The sequence below is a fragment of the Protopterus annectens genome, chromosome 3.part1 (genome assembly GCF_019279795.1).
Source record: "Protopterus annectens isolate FY-2018-M chromosome 3.part1, PAN1.0, whole genome shotgun sequence".
In the NCBI taxonomy this organism is placed as follows: Eukaryota; Metazoa; Chordata; order Ceratodontiformes; family Protopteridae; genus Protopterus; species Protopterus annectens.
In genome coordinates, this window is record NC_056732.1 from 462,852,216 (window position 1) to 462,875,235 (window position 23,020).

The following is a 23,020-nucleotide window of genomic DNA, read 5'->3' on the forward strand; positions in this document are numbered from 1 at the left end:
AATGAATAACAGAATGTGCCACAACTGCAACAAGGCAGAGGGAACAAGAAAGGAAGTTGTAATAAACAGTTCCCATTTTCACAAAAGTTTAGTACCTAAAGCAGTTGTTATGAAAAGTAAAGATGAAGGAAACATGTAGAATCCATAAAAGATGGCAAACTGGAAAGAGAAGCTGCTAGGAAGACACGGCAGGTAGGGCTCTACTTCAGCTTGTATGAATCATCTGCACTAGCTAATTCTTATGCATTGCAGATATATATATATATATATATATATATATATATATATATATATATATGTGTGTGTGTGTGTGTGTGTGTGTGTGTGTATAAATTAAAAAAAAAACAGAACACCAGCTTGCTGAATAATAGCAGAGCATTTTTATAAAGGACAAGCACTTTAATGCTTCACTAAACATAGACCTTCATCATATTAACTACTTAACAAGACCTTGTACTTATACATGCTTCCTTTAATAAGTCACATGATAAAAAAATAACCAAACTCTGAATTAAGTAAGTAAATATAAGCATTAACACATACTCGATAAGCATCAAGTACAGTAAAAAAACACATTAATGGTGTACACCACTGATTGCTGACTAAACTCAAGAGAAAATTGACAGCTAAAATTGATTACAGCAAAAGTGACCACTAGCATATGCTCTCTGGACCCTTCGGCTTTCAAGAAAACAAACAAAATTTATTTAAAGTACAATATATTATACTAATCGCCAGGTCTATATATTGTTTTCTTGAAAGATGAAAGTTTGTTTACCTATGGGAGGTCAAAGATTGAATCCATGAGCCTCTTTTGCTGTAAATTCAACCCGATGAGGATTGGAGCTTGTCCATAGTAAATCATTTGGTGAGTTGTGCCAGCAATGATGTCGGTTTTGGGGGAATTTACCCATTCTTTGAGTTGGTGTGGTTGTGGAGTTGCTATATATGTTTAAGAGGTGGGGTAGCAGGAGGGCTTGCCCTTCTGCAAAACACTTTAAAGTGTTTTTTTTTTCTGAGGAATTTAATTCAGGGATTCTGAACAACAGCGGGTTAGTCTTCCTCCACTCATAGCTGAACAACATTATAAAGACTAAAAGTTTGAAAGATGTGAAATGTAAATAACATTGAATTAATAGTACCCAAAGGAGGAGCACTTTATAGTGCTTAAAAGATTTAGATTTCAAAATATAGTTAAAATTAAGGCTCACTTTGATAATGTTATGACACCTGTGAAGTTACAACTGGTGCAAAAAGAGATGAGCTGTAAACAGATGCTAAGTGAAATGTATTCCTCTGTAAGTTAACATGAAGAAGATTTGTGAACTGGTTTAATGAAACCACCAGTCATCTCTTTTACTATCTCACTGAATATTACTTAGGTAGCAATAAGGGTTTCTCCAGTAGATGCTAAAAATATTCAACGACTTAAAAAAAAGATGGTTATGATCAAGTATCTTTACAGTGTGACGATATTTTTATGTTGGTATTGAAGTAAAATTAGTTTCAAGGTGCTTACAAGTTACAAAACTTTATTCTAACAAGACTTGCAATTCATTTGCTTACTTGAATAGAAATAGTGAAATGAATGGATAGAATTAGGCTACATTAACATCATTATTAAAATAATGAAAAAGAGATTGTTAAACTCAGATGAGATTGAAACTCTAAACACAAAAAGGTTATCATACAAATTGTGGAATGCTTTAATGATTTTCAACAAACAACTATTTTATGTGTGTTAAATGTAATGAAATAAAATTGATAAACTCTTAGATGTGCCAGAAACTTTAAACAAGAAGTTAAAACATTACATTGACAATGCCTCCTAAGAGCTGACCCAGTTGTTCGGGATTTGGAAACCTATGCGGATATTGACCTAACTTTTTACCAAAATGTATCCATTACTGTAAGAAAGTCTTTCTATATTGCACAGCTTACAAACACAGGGACTGTGTCTAAAGTTAGGGATGTCATTATCCCACTTTACTCAGTCCTCATTAGTCCAGCCATTGAATATAATGCCTTCTTTGGCTTATATCTCTCCAGATACATGCAACAAATGCAATACCTACACAGATACCTTACTAAAAGGACACAAGGCCTAAACAACATATGTGTCAAAGCCCTGCCACTATACTCGATATCCTACAGACTACTAAGAGATGACCTGATATCTGGCATACCAGGCATCCAACCCAATACTGATGGATTTAATTCATATTAACAAGTCAAGTGGCATCAGAAATACTTGGTCTAGGAATATAAACTTGTTCTGTGACATCATCAGAATGGTTTTGAGGGACATGTATATCTTGTAGAGGATACTACTGCTCTGAAACAGATTCCCCATCCACAAAAAATAAAGTTCTTTCCTGTCCATATTCCAACCAACTTGGATCTATGGATGGGAAACAGAAAATTGATCACAAAACTGCCTCCTGTACTATTAATTCACAGAGTCAGCTCCTAAATGTTTTATTCCATGCATGGGTCACCTCACATTATCTATGGCATGATCCCAGTTATTCTTATTTAGGGGTAAAATATAATTATCAACCATAGGATGGGCAAGGCTAATTTCTAACCATATGGGATAGGTTAATTCAAACACAATAAAGGGAAACTGACTAGGCTTAAAATGGCCATTCAGGGCAGCTAGCCTAGTACTTACCTATGAACTTAAAGCATACTCCTGTTGCCTTTGTTTGTATTGTTAAACTGCAGGAAATTAAAACAAAAACAAGACAGGAACAAGTATTCCGATATCTGAAACAAACAAAATGGGGCACGAATATGAAAGTATAAGGAAGCAACTGTGAAAGTAATATATTCACCCAAGATACAGCTACTCTATCCAAACAGAATGTTTTTTCACATTTCTTCTGGGTATTCCACCAAAAATGAGGCTTCAACAGCATTTTTGGAACAACCAGTTGCAGTACCACCTCCCAGATGGCCAAAACAGTGCCATATAACTGTTGTAAAGAATATAATGTGAATGCTCATAACCTGAATAATATATTTAATGGGCTTCAGCTTCTAATAGCTTTATACTCCAACAATACTGCTATCAGCACTGAAGTCTGGCAGAGTGGTAGCTTAAATTTCAAAATTGTGCCCATTTATAAACAGATAATATTGCAGGGATTGTTCTCATCTTTATTATCTCTGAACTATCAAACATACATTTTCTCAGGTTGCATTTCTGAAATTTTGATTGTAGAACTACTTAATATAATATGAGGACAGGCTCTCAGAATCACTGCATGCTGTTGATGTCTAAGTTCAAATCTTGAGCGACAAGCTAGATTTGTCATTACACCTGGCTCCCAGTAGATTTGTCATTACATCTAGCTCCTGGTAGATTTGTCATTACACCTGGCTCCCAGTAGATTTGTCATTACACCTGGCTCCCAGGTAACGCAAGATCATTGTATAGTTATGGAAGACATTAGCTATCCCCACATCAGCTGGACTCAGAGCAGTAGGAAATCCTTTTTGGAAGCTAAATTTCTTGTTCTATTGCTGCTGTATGATTCCAATCAGTGAGTGAATTTTCCAACACAGGACAAAAACATCCTGGATTTGCAATTTATTTATAAACCAATTCTAGTTTTAAACCTGAAACCTTCTCCTCCATTAGGTAGTTCTGTCCATCTGACTCTTGGTTGCAACATATTTTTTTCATGTGGCACAATCAGATCATCTGCTTCCTACAAAGTGATACATTTAGACTTATCTAGTATAATATCTACTACTGTAAGTAGTGACTGGTCAAAATGGAATCTGAATGGAATTGGATATTACTGGGTCAAGTTCAAATCCATTGCATTGCCTTAACAAGGTCTCAAAAAATCTCTCCCCTTTAGTAGAATATTAAACTTACTATGCTGGAAAAAAGCATAAATTTAAGGTACATAAAGGATTTAAAGGTCTGGAAAATATAACAGACTGTTATGAGATAGCTGAGCAGCCATGTTGAGCTATCATATATAGCAAATGCAGTTATAAGGAATATCTGGCCAATGGTGCACCTAATAAGAAGATTTTATTTAAATACCTGAATAGTCAGAAGAAATGTACAGATCATATTGGCCCTATTATAAAAGACTGGGCAGTTGGTCATAACTCTGTTAATCTTGTGCGACAGTTACATCTTTTATTTATTCATTTATTTATGTATTTTGTTAGCTTAGTTACACCTGGACATCTTTCTGTTTAGGGTTTGTATTTTGTGATACTCTTTACTTCAGCTTGTCCAACAGTTATTAACTTTGCTTAAGAAAACTTGATGAAACTGTACTAGGGGTTCCAATAAAATGGCTGAAAAGTTTGTTGATCTCATGCATGACTATCTGGTGTGTCTTTTTGAAATTTTATTCAGCTCTTTGTGCAAGACTGCTTTGCACCTTCAGCATGGAGGTTTGCTAATGTCAATCTAATACACAGGAGGGGTCAAAAGAATAAAACTGAGAAATATAGGCTGATCAGCCTGACTTCTGTTTTTTTTTTTTTTTTTTTTGCAAATGTTTTGAGAGATATCTGCTAATACTGCTTGAAATCAACAAACTGTATTATAGTACTACTGACATAACCCAGCATGTTTTTTCTGAAAGACTGTCCCTCTTTATTACGCCTTCTACAGTTCAATGAGCCTCTGGATATGGCTATGGACATAGGCTCAGCATCACTTTTGTTTTCCTGGACTTTGGTAAGGCCTTTAATAGTTTGCCACACAGAGTAATTATTTACAGTACATTTGTGATTAGCTGAGTCTGTTCTGGGCTATTAAACCAAAACAAAATTGTTTGTCTTTATGTGGCACTCTGCTGAGTGGAGTCTAATCTGCTCTGGTGTTCCACAGGTATCCACTCTTGGTCCTATTTAGTTTAGTTTATTTTTATTTATTTTTCAATGTCTCTGACTTTGTCCAGGCACTTGTTCAGGCACTGGATTATAAAGTATGCAGATAACATTAAAACTGGGGCAGTTATCCCTTACGAGGAAGATCTTTTGTCATTAAATAATTATTTTATTTCCATCCCCCAGTAGCTTAGGGTCAAGGGTCTAAACTTGAACAATAATGAAGACACAGTCATTCACTTTGGCCTGGCATGCATTACTAGACCAATTTTTGTGGCTTCTAAACAGCTGGATGCAGCTGACTGTATAAAAGACCCAGGTATCATTGTTAGCAAGACCATGTGCATCAGCATTTAAACAGACCCTGTTACAACCAAGACAATGAAGATGGTGGGACCTTGAACAAGTGCATGAATGCTAGATTATTCAATGTTCTTGTCAGACTGTTTATTTATTATAATGGACCAGCAATATATTACAGTTTCTCTCTTTGTTGTTATTCTAAAGAAAATTTGATGCTTTTAATTTGTATCGAGAGACTATTTACTAAAGGAATTTCTTTATGTAAAGCTATGTCATATCGTGATCAATTAAGATCCATTTACCTATTTTTCAATTTCTTATCAGTGTATAGGAGGGGAGCTGTCATAGCACTTCAAGGCCTAAGAAACAACAAACTAAGCTTGTTACTGGAGCTTGAAAGAGTTGGCAGTACAAAAAATGTGCATGTTACAAATATCACATAAAATTCAAAAGCTTCATACTGTTAAAAAACAGAACATTATCTCAGTGGCACTGGCAAGATATTGCAACAGTCTTACAATTTTTATTTGAAACATTGAATTGATAATGGCCTTTAACAATGCTTTGGATTCCTGAGTTGGTTTTCGTGCCATTAAAACAATGATCTTGACCTCTGTATTCTGATTTGGCCTGCATGGGTCCAAACATAGGTAATAATCAAAAGCTTGCCCCACCTCACAGCAAAGTCAAGAAACATTCATTCACAGTTCTGCCCAAGCAACAGAGCAGGACAGCGTAGAAATCCAATCAGATGTATCATAGAGGTCTGCAGAGAGGATGGAAGGGAGTATCTTCCTACCAGATTTCACACTACATTTGCCATGTGCAATATCAATGGGAAAGGAATCAAACTTTTTTTTTAAATATAATATTTCTCAGCAGACATTTCAGCCTCTAACAATGTTAAAGGTTTTCAAATGGTCAGCCTCTCAGACTCTAGACTAAGTGATACTGAAATCTCAGTTGTAGGAAAATATCTCATTTTCACACCAACAAGGAGAGGTGCTGTACTCAAAAGTATTATTTAATTAAAAGAGGTCATTATAAAACTGTATGCAAAGGTATTTTTCATCAAAGGGTAGTTAGTCTACAACAACAAGATGCCTTTAGCAGTGATATATATAATATAAAGTTAAAGAAGCCATTTACATTCTGTATGTAATTTTAGATTTCATAAACATATGAGTAAAACATTAGGGTTCTTTCTAAAAAAGTGATGATCTAAGCATTTCTGACAAACAATGACAAGTTTAGAAACTAAGCAAAATTTAAGAATTATGGAGAGAGATAAGGCAATATTTGCTAATTATGAGCATGAACCATTATACTACAAAAATTAAAGCAGTCTTAGTTGACACTAATGTACTAATTATTAATCCACAAGGTATACAAAGTTATTGATAATTCAGAGAAGAAGTTTTTAAATAATGCATTCCTAGATTATAATACTGTAAGTTGATTTATGGTGGTGAAATCATTTTTGATGTACTGAAAGTTCACAAAAACAAGCTCAACTCATTATTAAAGTCTATTTTTTCAGCTTGTGGCCCAAAATGTGAGCCACTAGCATTTTTTAACATATATTATAGCTAAGGGTTATGGAGAGGGTTATGTTAGTTAGGGACTGATTTATTTAATGTCGACCTTTGACCATTAGAGGCATGTGGACAGACCAGGGGTGAGTTTGCTTACTTGTCTACATTCATAAGTTAAAAGTACCTTGTAGCTGTGTAGGCTAGTTGGATATTCCTTAAGTTGTTAAAAATTTATGGGAGTTTAGCAAGAAAATCTGAGATTTGTACAGTGATCCAAAGACATTCTAGCTTCCATATGTGCATTCATTATGCACATCAGTCCCAAAGATATAGGAAAAGAGTGAGTGAGTGAGTGAGTGAGTGAGTGAGTGAGTGAGTGAGTGAGTGAGTGAGTGAGTGAGTGAATGAGTGAGTGAGACAGATGTTAGCACAGAATGGGGAATTCTCAGACAAATTGTGTTTGGGCTTGCTTTTGAAAAAGAAATTCTATAATGATGTTTACTACTAGAAATTGGTGTTACAATGGAGGGTGGCTATGACCTGCAGTTTTTGTGAGCATTGTAACAGGATATCAGGACACAATTTGAAAATATAAAAAAATAGTTTCTGGAAATGCATTAAATCATATTACCATTTTATTTTTGCTTTACAGAATGATGGTATGAAGATATTGGAAAAGTTTAACAGTCTAGTTTAAAATAATGCTATTATTGCTTTCAGATTCAAATGAATATTGAATGCCTAATGTGTCACATTTATAGATCTGGAAGCATTTAAAGCTTTAGGTCTTGGTAGGCTAGCCACTAGAATTTATAGAACAACAGCCAGTTACTTCTAACTCAGTTTCTTAACTTCCCACTCCAAGTACATTTAGAAAAAAAAAAAAACATTAAGGACCGGTCATTGGAAAATCAAGGTAGAGAGATAAGAATTTTTATGGTAATTCTGGAAAAAGAAAAGGCAGTATTAGCACAAACTAACAGACTCAGTTGGCCAGCTAGTTAGTATGGGCAGGGAGTCTAAATATTTGCACCTAATAATAAACAAGGGGCATATTGCTTCCTGTTCCCTTGATGTTCATCATAGATTTATGGATATGATAGTTAAATACAATTTGGACTTTGGAACCATAAAAGGGATCATGTTAAACAACTGGGGAATTTTAATTTCAAACAAGAAAGGAGAGCAGGTGGTAGGCCACGCCCCAGTTTTTAACAAGAAAGGAAATACCATCATGCAATGAATCAAAGACTGTGGCTTTACAACTATATTCTAGTAGACTCTGCATTTATTTTTTTTTTGAGGGGGGGGTATACATGAGTAACAATTGCCAATATTCAAGCATAATTTTTAGGAACAACAGCAAGTAAAATGGGTATTGAAATTCTAATTCATTGAACTTTATATAGCTGGCTGAGTATTTAACCATGATGAGTCAGAAAATTTATGAGCACCTTGTAGTATCATGTTTCCCAGCAGCTGTAGGAGACATGTGAGGCAGCAGTGTTGGGGCAGTGTGCTTGAGAATCCCACACACTTGCTTGGACTGAAGAATGTCACAATCCTTTCTTGTAAATAGAAGTGCTAAAAAGAAAGAAAACAGACACTACTGAAAAGAAAGAAACATGAAGAAATATTGAGCAGAAGAGAGAAGCAAAGTATTGAAAACAGAGAAGAAGAGAACCTTGGGTATCTCTTAGGGAGAATGAGCACAGTGACAGACAGAAGTGTTGCACTGTGAGTTTATGCAAGACATAGTTGTTTTGTCGTCCCTATTTTAAGTGATCATTGTATGTTCAAAATAAAAGTATATTTCTGCAAAAAGAAATATTATTTTATGTTCATAGGTTCATAAGTTTATACTAGGCTAATGACCACCAGCTTCTTTACATGCCTAGCCATGCAACCCACCCCAGTTTTGTCCCAGAGTTCCTTGGACGCCTATATGGTGGGTTATGTTAGTAAAGAGGTAGCTAAGGGTTATATGGGGGGGGGTTATGTTAGTTGTGGATTGATTTATTAATGTTGACCTCTGTCTATCAGAGACATGGGTCCAGACCAGGAGTGAATTTGCAATTGCCCATCCAGTCATCAAGGTTTCTTTTGAACAGGAACAGGAATGAACTCTGTTTCATGTAGACAGGGAGCTTATTCCACATTGTGCAATCCATTAAGATACATATCAGTTCCTCCAGCAGGTTCCATTTATGTCATAGACAAAGTTCAGGTCCCTGGATCTAGTGTTTCCTGTCCTATTTGTCTTGTGGATGTGCAAGAGATCCATCAATCCCTTCTTGAAAATAGAAGTGCTAAAAAGAAGAAAACAGACACTACTGAAAAGAAAGAAACATGAAGTAAATATAGAGCAGAAAAGAGAAGCATAACCCACGTTATAGGTGTCCAAGGAACTCTGGGACAAAACTGGGATGGGATGCACTGCTAGATGTTTACATAATTCTTGACTGCCTTTTATGTTTAATCTTCATATGTCGTATACCTCACTAGATTATTTAGTGCCTCTATGGTATTCTACATAACGTTAGCATATAATTCTTTTATAATTCTTGTATTTTTTGTGGACCACTGTATTTTTTAACCTAAGATTGTATTCTTTGTATTTTTTTATACCTAAGATTGTATTAATTGTGGAGCTTTTCTCCCCAGGCTGCACTGAAAAAGGGCTTCTGTCCAGTTGGAATAACCCAGTCAGCAAATGTCAAATAAATAAATAATAAATCAGAGCTGGATCTGAGGATGCCTTATATGCTATGCAGAGTTCGCCTCTCAGTAACATGTAGAAGTCTGAGTACATTGATATGGCCTTAAGGTGATCTATGTAGGACAGGGTATTCATACCCTGTGTTCTCCTGCTGAGAAAACTTTGACAGCATTCAATATGTTGCAAGTGCCTGGTTAGGTACATGCCAAAGGGAGCATTTTACTTACTGATGGGTCTGATAAGGACTGAACAGAATGATACTATTAATTCCTTAGACCTGGATGCCATAGCCTTGCTTATGAGCTGGTCGATAGAATAATTAACAATTGGGCCAACTCTTAGGGGTGTTTTATCAATGAAGTAATTAGCTTGGGTGAATGATTTCCCAAAAGGCATTATAATGCATTTCTTTTCATTGAGTTTTAATATATAAATTTCACACCAGTCATTTGTTTGCATTAGACCTTCTTGTAGGATGTTGGCATCATGGGAGGAATTTCTTAGCTCCCAACTGACAATCATCTGTGAACATGGTGAGCCAGAGGCCTTTGACATTAGCCTTAACTTCTTAGAAGTAGATGTCAAAGAGAAGCAGGCCCCACACGGAGCCCTGAGGTACTCCACTGGTGACTGTACTCTTGGTGGAGGTGGTCTCACTGACTCTGACTTCTTGGATCCTGTCTGTGAGCCAGCTGGCAAATCAATGAGTTATGTAGGGATTTATACCTAGTTCTGAAAGTTTGTCTACAATACCTGAGCGAGGTATTGTATTGAACACCTTGGCCAGATCAAGGTAAGTGGTATGCACCATTTTCCTTAATCAATAGTCATGGTGACCCTCTCAAAGAAGTCTACCAGGTTAACTAGGCAAGGCCTTCTCTTAACAAAGCCAAATTGGGAAGGGTCCAATGTATGTAGGTTACAATGTGTTCGATGATCATTTCCATGATAATTCATTCCATGGCTTTGCATATTAGACTTGTCAGACTGATGGATCTGTAGTTTCCGGAGGCAGTTGATGCTCAACCCTTATGAAGAGGGATGACCCTTATGGCCCTCCATTAACCTGGTATGTAACCTGTTTTGAGGATGTATTTGAAGAGTGCTTTGAGTGGTCCTACTAGGTCATGTTTTAGGCTATTTAGGAGACAACCTGGGATTTTGTCTGAGCCCATTGAAGCAGGGTTTTTACCTTAATGAGTGCTCCAGTACCTCCTCCTTGTTTTATAGTTGAGGGGTATACTAGAAGGGATTTCCCAGGAGGTACTGAGGGTGGGGGGTGAAGTTAGAGATAATTTTATCAGCCAGTAGATTTGTTATGTCACCCTAGTCAGGAAGGTTGTGCCATTTGCCACCAGTTCTGCACACTGCTGAGTATTACCTCCAAGGTTCCTGACATAGCTGAAGAAGGCCTTATAAATTTCCATAGCCTGTTAAGAAAAGGATTCCATCACTGTGGTTTGTTTTTAGTGTTAGACCTGGGCTTACTTCTGGTAGGTATGGCAGCCTCAGTGCAGTCATTTACATGTTTGTACAGAGTTTCTGTAAATAATTCTATGTGGGTAGCTATGTTCTCAGGGTTTCTGGAGCTATGGATTTTGACAAACTATCAATTAATAGGCTGTAGTTTGCTTTAGAATAGCTCCTGTTATGTGTTTAGTTGGGTTTTCTGGGTTGATTTTTATTTCGAGAGAGACAGCTTTGTGATCTGACTTCACCAATGAAGACATGACACAGTGGCAGGTACAACACTCTTGCATGTTTGTGAGAACTAAAGCAGTATGTTTGATCTTGGCTGGACAGGGCATCATCTGGTCCAGAGAGTTTATCTTGTTGTCCAGGAAACATTGTGCCTGTGAGTTAGAGGCAGTGTATATTTAACAGTCTATAGAGGGGTGGTAAAAGTTTCCCATGAACAGGGTATTTGGTTGGATGGTGAGTACCTCTAGTAGGTCTAGGTAAGAGTTGTGAGCTTCATGGGTCATAGAGGGTGATCTGTAGTTGGCCAGGACATGGTAAGGAAGCTTGTCTATTGAGACTTGGACATGGATGAACTCCAAGGCATCATCCTGTTTTTCCAAACTAAAGTTGTATTTGCTGCTAATGTAGCTTGAGACACCTCCACCTTTAGCCCCTGTCTGTAATGCTGTTGGGCTGAATGTGTGGAAGGACTACAGCCTTCCACTACTGAAGTGCTTCCTGCTGCTTTAACCAAATCTCGGTAACAACATAGATGTTTACATTCCCCAGAGTGAGGACAGCATGCAGCAAAAGACTTTATTAAAACAAAAATAAACTTTGGTGTGATCTGCGCTTTTGTATAAAGCTTCATCAGACCTGCCAAATAGAAAGGATATGAACTTTAAGAACATTAAGAATGAGCATTTTTAATGGTTGAGTAAACATAAAAAAAGTGAAAAATTAGGATTTTAATAGTAGGTGAAGTGATGCAGTTTCCTAAGGTTTAGGATACTGCTGATGGGGAGGAAGCTTCAAGCCTTTTTTGCCATTCAAATTATTTTTCTCTAGTAAGTTGTTTTGTGGCCCTTCTTCTTTCTGAATCCTATAGATTACATTGAAGGTAAAGGTATTATGTTCAGGTTGTTTTTTTCTGGTGCCTTGCAAGTGTGTTGTTTAGGTTGCAGTAGCGGATGTCTGTGAGGTGCCAGGTCATTTGGGTTTTAAGTCTCTTTATAGTTTTTCCAACATAAAAGGCTTGGCATCTTGTGCACTGTGCTCCGTAGACCAGAAATGAGCTACTGTAATTGCTGTGCTCCCACCTGTTATACCTGTGGTTGTCATGAGGATTTGGGAATACTGTACTGTTGCTCATGTAGGTGCAGAAGCTGCAGTGGGGGGGGGGGGTGCACAGGTGAAGGTCCCTATTTTCCATTGCTGTCTAGAAAAGCTAGAGATTCTGAATTTTTGATTAGACTGCAGATGTTCTTGTTTCTTCTAATGTTGAAGCTAGGTTTGGTTGGGGGGATATGGAATATTCCAAGAAATGGGCATACCAGACAATATATGTATGCTCATTTTTCGGCCATTCAATCTCTGTATTAAAGGGATTGCAGTTAACATGTCTCAACATTTTAAATGGTTACCAGTTACTACACTATGTTTTTAACTCCAGTCAAAGCACTATATGCTTTAAAGTCTAAGCCATGTGTATAGTGCTACTGAAGCTTTAAAGTTCAATGATACGGTATTTCTTAAAAAAATTTCATAGGGACTGATTCACAGAAATAAATCCAGTAACATTTCTACATCATGTTTTTTGCTCAAGACTAGGAATGAAATACTACTCTGGGATTTGTGTACCATATAAAGAGAACACTGTGTTGAAAAAAAAGAGAAACCAGGGGTAGAAGACTTGTGCAATAAAAGAAACAATGGTTGTTAGAAAGAACATGAGTGAGTGGGCCTTTTCAGTGAACAAGAAAAAAAACTATTGTTGGTTGTTGGGTGTAACACTGCTAGCATATGCTGTATAGACTGAACCTTTAACAAACTGCTGAAATAACACATAAGTATTGTGTTATGCATTAGTAAAAAAGATTGTTGAATATATGATCCAGACAATTAATGTATTTGTGGGTTCTCCAGTGTTTAAAGCAAGTGAAAAGAAAAATATACAGCTTATCTGAACTGGGAATTTCTTGTATTTGTGATTTATCCTGTGTCCAAAGCAAGCAGAAATTAGTTTGCTATTGTTTTCTAAGGAGAACTACAGTGCTTCTGAAATTTTAATAGAATCTGGTAAAGACTGTTTCTGTTGAGTCCTGCTTGTGGAATCCTGCTTGTTAAGAAATAAAATCAAAGAAATGCAGTGCTGAAAGCATTGAGGAACTTTAAACAGCTCTGACTCTAATCAAGTGCTGGTTGTGATCAGGTATGTAACTTTACACAACAATGAATGTTACCAGAAGCTGTCTGAGGCAAAGTTTATATAGCACTGAATCTTATCACATGCTGTTAATGTCAAAGTGTGTGATTCAGTACACCACTGAATCTTACCAGGTGTTTGTCTGAGCAGTAGTGAGACATCTTAAATTCTGTACAGTACTGACTTGCATTACGTGCTGTCTGAACAGCGATAAGAACCATCTGGTTAAGTGTGTGAGACACATAAGTAAGTAAGCAAGTCTTCTGAGTAGTAAATTAATAAAAATGACAAACTAGTATACCTGCAAGAATATTTGCCCTGCCCTCAGGCTTGGTCAGCAATGAAAGTGTGCCTTCATGGCAGTCAAAAGGTAGGCAGAAAAAGAAAGTTCTTATCTGGATTTGCATAAAAGAGTTGCAGCAAAAATGTGTGTGTAACACAGTGGCTTTACCAAAACACTGGTGGCATTTTTTGACACTACATTTAATGTAAAGTGTTTTTAAATGTTAACGTCTGAGATGGAGAAGAGGATTTCTTTTTGCAAAAACAGGTGTTGATTTCAAAAGTAAAACTATCTGAAAGGAAAAGGGGTTTCAGTGTTTTGGAAAAAAAAGAAAGAGCTGTTGACTCTGGAAGTCAATGATCTAAGATTTATAAAAACATTTACTTCTACATGAAGTGAAAAACAAGTAAAACTGGTTGTGATCTTCCACTACAGAAAACAAAAAGCAAAAGATGAAATAAGCAAAACAATAACAGTATTGCTATACTGGAAAGTGAGCAGAGGTTAAGAATTAATGAGGTACATCATCACCACAGGTTAATAATAGAAGGTGGTGGCCATCAACATTTGGTAACAAATAGTGCTGTGGTAGTGCAGAATGAGAATGCCTTGCCTTGGAATATCTCTGACAAGCCCCTGCTAACTTAGCTTCTCTACTTCTTCAGCTAATGCTCTGATTTTTTTCCTTGCAGAGCTCCACAGGATTGAGAGAGAGAGAGAGAGAGTGAGACCATAGCAATGATAGAGCACATGGTTTCTGAGAATTAATACACAATTACATATAGTTTTACAAGGCTATTGTTTGTCTTTGCCCAGAAATAAATCACAGCAAAATAAAATATAGAGAAAAATGGCTGACATTTCCAAAGCAGTCTCCGACCTTTTTATACAAGTGAAAATATGAAAACGTGAAAATAAACCTGAAAGTGATAAGTAACATCACAAAGAAAAGGGGGGAAAACAGTCAGGTGGCCTGATAGTACAGCTTGACAGACAAAACAAAAGTCAGATTTAGACCCAGCTAACATTCTACAAGTGAAAGAAAACAAGACCAAAGAGCTCAGAAAGTCTACAAAGCCATTAAGAGTGTCTCAAATGTACCTCATGATGGGCATAAAGCAGACATGACCTCTCAATCAGCAGACACACTGCTTTATCCGATGTAAGAGAAAAGTCAGTAAAAGAGTCAGTTAGTGCCTTCATAAATCCTAAAAAAGGTCAAACAATAGCAACTGATATCATATTAAAAGGAACATCTGATCACATAAAACAGACTAAGGCAAATAGTACTTTCCATAGGTTCATAGATTAGTACTAAGCTAACTGCCCTTGCAAGTCATTTTAAGCCTAGCCAATTGTCCCTTGTGAGACTCAAACTCTCCACCTTGTATTTGCAAGGCAAACACCTTAACCATTAGGCTACCCTCCCAACCCATGATTTCTTCTCTCAGAAAAAAATGCAATCACCCATTTCAGAACTATGTGCAACCTGTTATTATACATGGAAAATAATGCTTCTGATGGATTTAATGCTGAACAAGAAGGGTTATGGTGACAGGATAATGGGGCCTCCAACAGAGCAGATGATGACAGAGTAAAACCCATCAAAATGAGTTTTCACATAACAAATGACATAGATCTGTTACTTGAGTCACATCATTTTATCAAAAAGAGAATTACCAGAAAAGAAGCCAATATTTTGAATTTCTTAACAAAAGCATTGATCAACTACATAAAACAAGGACAGGAGTCAATGAAACTGAGGACTGGGTATGACATGCAGAGATCATAGTGTTATGTCTGTTCTCAAATGAGACATTTTGCCATGGATTGTCACAACTGGACTAAAACTTGGTCATTAATGTCTTGGGCCAGTCAGAATGGGATCTGGCTATCCAATTAAACTCATCTCTACACATCCAAACTAGGGAGATTATGAGATATAATACTCGTAACAGCTGTGACAATGTGGGGCTGCAGTATTGGGTTGTGTATGAGTAGTACTCCATAAACATGCCCAGAATGGAGGAGGTCATACCTCTTACTTACTAAAGGAAGGGCTAAAGAAAACAAAAGTAGCCACTGTTGAAGAGAAAGAAGAATGAAAACACTGTTGCAGACAGAAGCAAAACAGAGTCTGGATGAGATGGAGAAAAGAGATATGTAAGCCTCTCAGAGGAAGACTGAGCCACATAAACCGAAGCATGAGCCAAGTGGCCCTTGTATGCTCAAAAGAAAAGTAAATTTTGTATGGTCCTGTAGAAATGACTTTTATTTCCAGCAGAAGTTATCACCTTACTACCTTGAGCCTGCTAGGTTTTCTTCTTTGATAAAACTAAATAGGTAATAAGGTTTGGTGGGCGTATGTATAAAGTATTTATCACCTACGTAATAATACCACAAAAACCATAGCCTATATACAGAGAGAGAAAAAAACATAAAGCTGTATTCAGATATTCTCTCTCTCTTTTGTGGAAACTTTAAAGTTTAATTTTCATGTTCTTCAGCATATTACATTCAATAAAAGGTGAGCACTTGAATTTATTGTTGGAGAAGATGGAGTTTCAGTGGCAGGTAAAATTAAATACCTGATGTTCTCATGTATTTAAAAGAACTATAATTCACCTGTATTTTGAAATTTGATCATCTCATTTACTAAGAAATTATCCCCCTTTTTGGTTTTACTAATTCAGCATTATTAACCGTTTAATTCTTCCAAACTTTTAGGTTTTATAACACTGCTTGATTTTATTTTTTATCAAGGAAATATTAATTAATAGCGAACATAATATAACATATAGGTGATTATTTTGTTAATGTCCCTGGGGGCCTTTTCATGCTTAGCCATGCTTCTCAAAGGTGAGAATCAAACCCTTTACCTTGTGTCTTTAGGGTAAACATCTTAATCATCATGCTACTCCCAACCTCCCTAACTTGATTGGGTCCTCTGTCACCTTAGATTCCAAATCAAGGTTGCCATGTAAGAATCTGTAAGGGACAGAGTACAATGATAAAGTGTTTAGACCCTCTGTATAGCTTAAAGATCTCATAGCTGAACATTTCTGGTCATGAAACTTTGAGGTTTCTAAAGCTGTATAATATATTTGGATAGGTACATACATATATAGCATTATATTCTATTATATATCAGATTAGGTAGGAATAGAGGGGGACAATAACTTTTTTGGATCTGGAGGATATTCCTTTAGCAATTAGTTGGGCTAGGTAGAAGTACTTCCTGATGATAGTTTTTACATGGCAACCAAAGGAGACTTTTGTCATTGAACATGACATGGTCTCTATTGAAGATGTCAGCTTTGAGGGCAGTGTCCTCTATGCAGTAGATGAAGGGGTCTCCACACTTCCCCAAAAACATAAAACTGCATTTTTTATTTAGCTTAAATTCATGGGCTTGACTCCAGGTTAGTCTTTCTTACAGGATGTGGACATCTGCTCAGTAGTCTGGAGAGTTCCCAACTGTAATGTTTGCATTAATTGCAGACTTTTTAATCCAAAAACCTGTGATACCCATTGGGACATCAAATAAGTATATATGATAGAGACATGGATTCAAAATAAAACCATGAAGGGCACCACTGGTGACCATCCATTTAGAGGGCAGTGTGCAATGAACTCTGACTCTATAAAGCTATATCTTGGATTATGTATGGTTTAATCTGCTGGACAGTTATCTAGTATGTTTTAATGATTGTATATATATATATATATATATATATATATATATATATATATATATATTGATGAAATGCACACAGATCTGTACTTTTTGGAAGTGTGAAACAAAGGACAAAAGCACTTTTCTCACACTCTCAGTTCTAGTTGTCTTGGCATCTGTAGACTTGTGAGGCACTCACATTAAAAAAAATCTGAATATTTACTGACTTTGAATGATAATAAATGCTCTTTCTCTACCAGAAACTTCAGGAATATACTTTACTTTGTCTTTTAAAAAAAAGAATTATCTGGACTGGAAACTTTATAGTTGCTGTACAAAGCTATATGTTTTATTGACGTAACACAATCTCAAAAAAAAAAAAAAAAAAAAAAAAAACACCTCAAGAGATAATATATTAATGTCTGTTATTTAAACTGAATAATCACATTCTTGTGTGCAGAGCTAATATTTGTTTTCAGTAAATAAGCATTATGATAAGTACTTTCATCTTGTACTTGAGACTTCATCAGATAAAGCCAATGCCCACATGTTTTGAAAACTACTTAAGTTAAACAAGAATTTGCATATTGTCATTGAGTCATTGTAACAGGATTGGTCAGTGATTGTGAGGTAGATGGCTTCAAGCCATGTTTCCATTGTCATGGTTTAAATCAGTCCAGGACTGACTTAGAAGGTTATCCAGGAGGTGTGTGTACTCGCCACAATTTTCTTATGGTTATGTGCTGTCTAGCCTTGGTTTTGGTTGTGATGTTGTAGCCAAGACAAACTGTCCATGAGAATCCACTTGCTGGTCCAGCCAACATTTGAGGACAATCTTAAATATGGGGCATGTAAATCAGATTATCATCATCAAGTTGCTTTACATCTCATTGGCTAGGGGGACGAGTAGCTCAACAACCAATCCATAATGGTTGACTTTTTTCCATGCTTTTGATTGACAAGCTAGCCCCTTAGTCAATGAGACATCATGCCTCTTGGTGACAGCAATAACATTTACATGCCCTAGGTTTAGGAACACTTATACAAAATTAAAAGATTGATTATCTGAACAGCTCTGCATTTAATTATGGATCCTGAGTTTGGAATCAGGAAAATGATGGACTCAACTAAACATTAAATCATTTTACTGATGTTCCATGTTGCAGTCTGACATAAATAAGCAACTTGGTTACTATATAAAAGCTGCATAGGATGCCAGCATATCTGTTTGTTGGTCTGGTTGGTTGGTTGGTTGGTTGGTTGGTTGGTTGGTTGGTTGGTTGGCTGGTTGGTAGGTTGGTTGGTTAGTTTGTACAGAGCACTTTTCATCTACTTTATTACAAAATATCTAAATGACATCATAAGAGATATATGTTCCAGAGAACAGTGTAAACTGCACTTTGTAAATACAAATGATTTACATTTGAACTAATTAGTACCATATAACACTACATGTCTGGCAAGCAGGCTTTAGCACTATAGTGGTACACTCATGTTAATTTCAGAGACCATTTCACAGACATTTTATTGTCATTTTTAGATGTGTACTCTAGATGGTTGGAATTTGTATTTGTGTACCCAATTACCTCCAAAATGCAATTAAAACCTATGTTTGCAGAACATGGGTTTCCTGAGCAAATTGCATGTAATAATGGGGTAGGGTTTCCATCAGAAGAATTAAAGACCTTCACTAAACAGATGAGTATGTTTTTTTTCCACTAACAAGCATGCAAACTCCTAAAGACAAGCAAAATGACTTATGCAAATGCATAAGATGGTGTAAAGGTCACAGACCCAGATAACAAACCCATGCAACTTGAAATTAATCATGTTCTTTTTTCCTTATATAAACACAAACCACATAACTACAAAATGCATGCATGCTAAGGTTTTCCTGATTAAAAGTCTAAAGTTATGACTGGATTTGTGAAACTCTAATACTACATGATAATCACAGGTCCAGCACTTTCAGTACCACAAGCAAAGGCCAACATGGTAAAAAAGAATTGCTACTGGAGCAGACTGCATTCAGAAAATGGCCCTTGATGCTTATTATACAATATGGAGGTGGCACATAGTTCCTGCAGTGGGTCTATATTATAACATTGAAGTCTTAAAACTTTGAATGTTACAATATTGAACCATTTTGATCGAAAGACCATAACATCGAACACTCAGAATAGCAAATTTTTTTCCAGGGAAAAAATTTGATGTTCCGACAAACATACACACAACACAAGCACACCAGAATAAATAATCCACACACATACACTTCACAAAACCCTACACTAAACCATACATACACTACCAGCTATCCACTTACCTTAACCCAACCCTAACCCAAAGGTCCGTAACTACCACACACTCACCTTACCGGCTCCCTAAGCCTAAAGTCTCTATCGCACACTCACCTTACCCGCTCCCTAACCCTAAGGTCCCTATCCCACACTCACCTTCATTCGCACACTTACCTTAACCCAGTCTGTAACCTTCACTCCACAGTCGAGGAAATAGCGAAGCTGCAGAAACGGCCCACCGAATACTTTCCCTAGGAAAGTATTTGATATTCTGTAGCTTTCTTATTTTCAGCGTTCGGTGCATAGGGTTTGATATTATAACATTCTAAGTTGTAAGACTTTGATGTTTATAATATAGACCCGCTGCAGTAACTAACTTCATAGCATGGATCATCCTACAAGTTAACTGTCTTTTGAAGAACAAGATGATGAACAAATCCAAGTCACAAGAAGCAGTTCAAATTCTTACCTTGGCTAAAGAATTTCATATGACAAGCTCCAGACAACAAAGCCAATGTCTGACCTAAACCATTCAGAAAGAAGGAATGATGGCCAGTCCCACACCACCAGATAGATGCTAAATGGCATTCTTCACTGTTGAGTTGTAAGTCTTCATTTTGAGCTGTAGTGTTGTTGGAAACATTGTACTCCAAAGGAAGCATTCGACCAAAGAAATAGTTTAAAGTGTTACTTCCTCAAAGAATCTAGAGATACTGCCTCATGTGATATAGGGGAAATAGCAAGAGTAACATAATTTCTTAGGCGGGACATGTTGTAACTGATCTACCTGAAGACAAAATGACCCCTGGTTGTCTGCCTGTCTTCATTTTCCCATTAAGAAAGCTTACCACTAGAGCACATAAATAACTTTTGGAATGCCATTTAGTAAAATGTGTTTTTTGCAGGGGGAAGGTCTCTTTTAAATTTTATTGCATCATTTGTTAGTCAAGTAGGTGGACCAATCAATAGATTCATTTCAGCCATAACCTTCACCATAAGGGCAAGGTGAAATACAATATATATCAGCATTTTTTGTACAGCATTACTTACAATCTGAAAGTCATTACATGTGCTGTGCAATCTTCATGTATTTTGCACTTGCAAGACTCACTGGAAGCAGATCTGTTTTCAATTCATAATCCACTCCTCATTTTCTGTCCTACTTATACAGTCCAGATCTGACCAACACCAGAGATTACTAACATGAAACAATATGATACCATATACCCATCACTGTACAATGCATTTACCTTGTTTTATACTATGTAGGGTTGTTATAACTTCTTTTCACCCCTTTTTTCTTTCAATCTTATTCTATTATTGCTTATTCAATGCCATTGTGATTCCATACACTGCACAAGTTTAGTTTACTAGTAATACATTTACATTTTATTCTTTTTAATTGTCTTAGTTCTGGTTACCTTATTTCTTGCATAGTTCCAGCTGCCTCCATTATGTCACATTCTTATTTTGATTTCTATTTCCTTGTGAAACTTTTCCTGAGATTTTCAGCTCTTAGTCTTAGAAGAAATCAAATAACTTACTTGTTATCTCAGCCTGTACCCCTCCAGTTTTGTAACAAAAGTTTTATCTTTTTCTTTGAAACCTGGTAATTTGGGACAATCCCAGAGCATGTAACCCTGGTTGTCTTCCTCCTCTTCTTCTTCACATCTCCAGCATCTTATGGAGGAGCTTGAGAACATACTTTTCAACCCAGCTAGTGTATAAACATATCTGTGTAGGCACTTACATCTAAGTATTCTAAAGCATCTTATTTTAGTTGCTTACTTCACACATCTCTACCCATTCATGTATCTGTAGAGTTATAGTCTTCAACTCCCAATACCTTCTTATTGTAGCTGCTAGCCCCAGATAATTATCATGTAATATTCTATATACTATGCTGATGATGCCTTTTAAACTTTCTTCTGATGTTTTTTGTTCTATCATGGGATGTCAAAATAGTTACTTTGAACATTTTCCCTCTGTCTGTACTTTAAAGACCCCTGTATGGCAGTTAACCTTACATGCATGTTTGATTGTGATTTGTGCCTCCTCCCTCAGTATTCTTTAATTGTTCGTAATATGGCCTGTTTGATTAACTTATTCTAGTTAGCACACTCTGTTCCCATTATCCTTCTCTCCTTAGCACTCAAATGCATTCCAGTGGGAATGACTTCAGTTCTTCAATCCTTTAGTGTTTCTTTGCTAACTTAAATATGGATTCCATACACTAGATTGAATTTTCACTCATTCGAAATAGTGCATGGAATGTTCACTGCAGCAAAAGTCCACTTAATCGAAAGTGCACTTACGCGAAGTTCAGTACAATGAACGGGTGTTGTACTGAACGTCCGTGCAGTACTCACGGACCTTAGGGTTAGGGCACGGGTCATGGTAAGGGGATAGTCCTACGGGCTATCCCCTTACCATGATCCATGCCCTAACCCTAAGGTCCATGATGACTGCAGTGCAGTGAAGGACATAGCAATGTCCTCCACTATGGTGCAATAGTCATGAACCTTAGGGTTATGGCATGGGTTAGGGTAAGGGTATAGCTTTACTAACTATCCCCTTACCCTAACCCGTGCCCTAACCCTAAGTTCCATGACTATCGCACCATGGTGAAGGACATAGCTTGTTTTTTATGTCCTCCACTGTGCTGCGGTGTTTTCGGTGAAGTGAACTTACGCGAATGTTCACATTTGTTAAAGTGAGCTTTTGCAGAAGTGAGGCTTCCTATTACAAGTTCGAAGTAGTGAACTTTCATTTTTGTAATAGGAATCCCTTAAACACATAGCAGTCCACAGAGTTACTCATGTCCTTTTCCTTTTGCAACTGCATCCAGAAGCCAGTCCTATTATTTCTACCATTGTTTCTCTTGTATGGTTTATTAGTTTTCCACCTGCAGTACATATAGTAATTGAAGATGAGTTGCTTTAAAGTAAGTTCTTTACTTTGCCATTGCCAACCTACCTTAACTATATGGCAGCAGCAAATGCTCCAACCTAACCCTCACCCTCTTTCTGTCTTAATAAAGTCATTAAGCTCCTTATCTAGAATTTGCCACATATAAAATAAGATCAACCTACATATAGCACTATTAGGACCAGAACTTTTTTTGAGCAGTATTTAGGTATTTTGTTAGCTTGATATTTTGTTAATTTGGATTATAGCTTCTCCTTTAACAGTTGGAAAATTATTACAAGTTCTGCTAAAGAATATAATTGTTAGCTACTACATTTTTATATTATAGAAGGCACAGTTTGTAAAAGACTATTAATGCTACTAGCTGTTAACTGATACACAGCAGTTGGATGTTTAAGGGTTTAATACTGCACTGTATTGGACTAAACTTTTTTTCTGAGAAATCTATTATCTAAACAAGCCAATGTTTACAGAAGTAAGATTCTTTATTGAAATCTGTACTTTATGGGGTATGCATTGTATCCTTA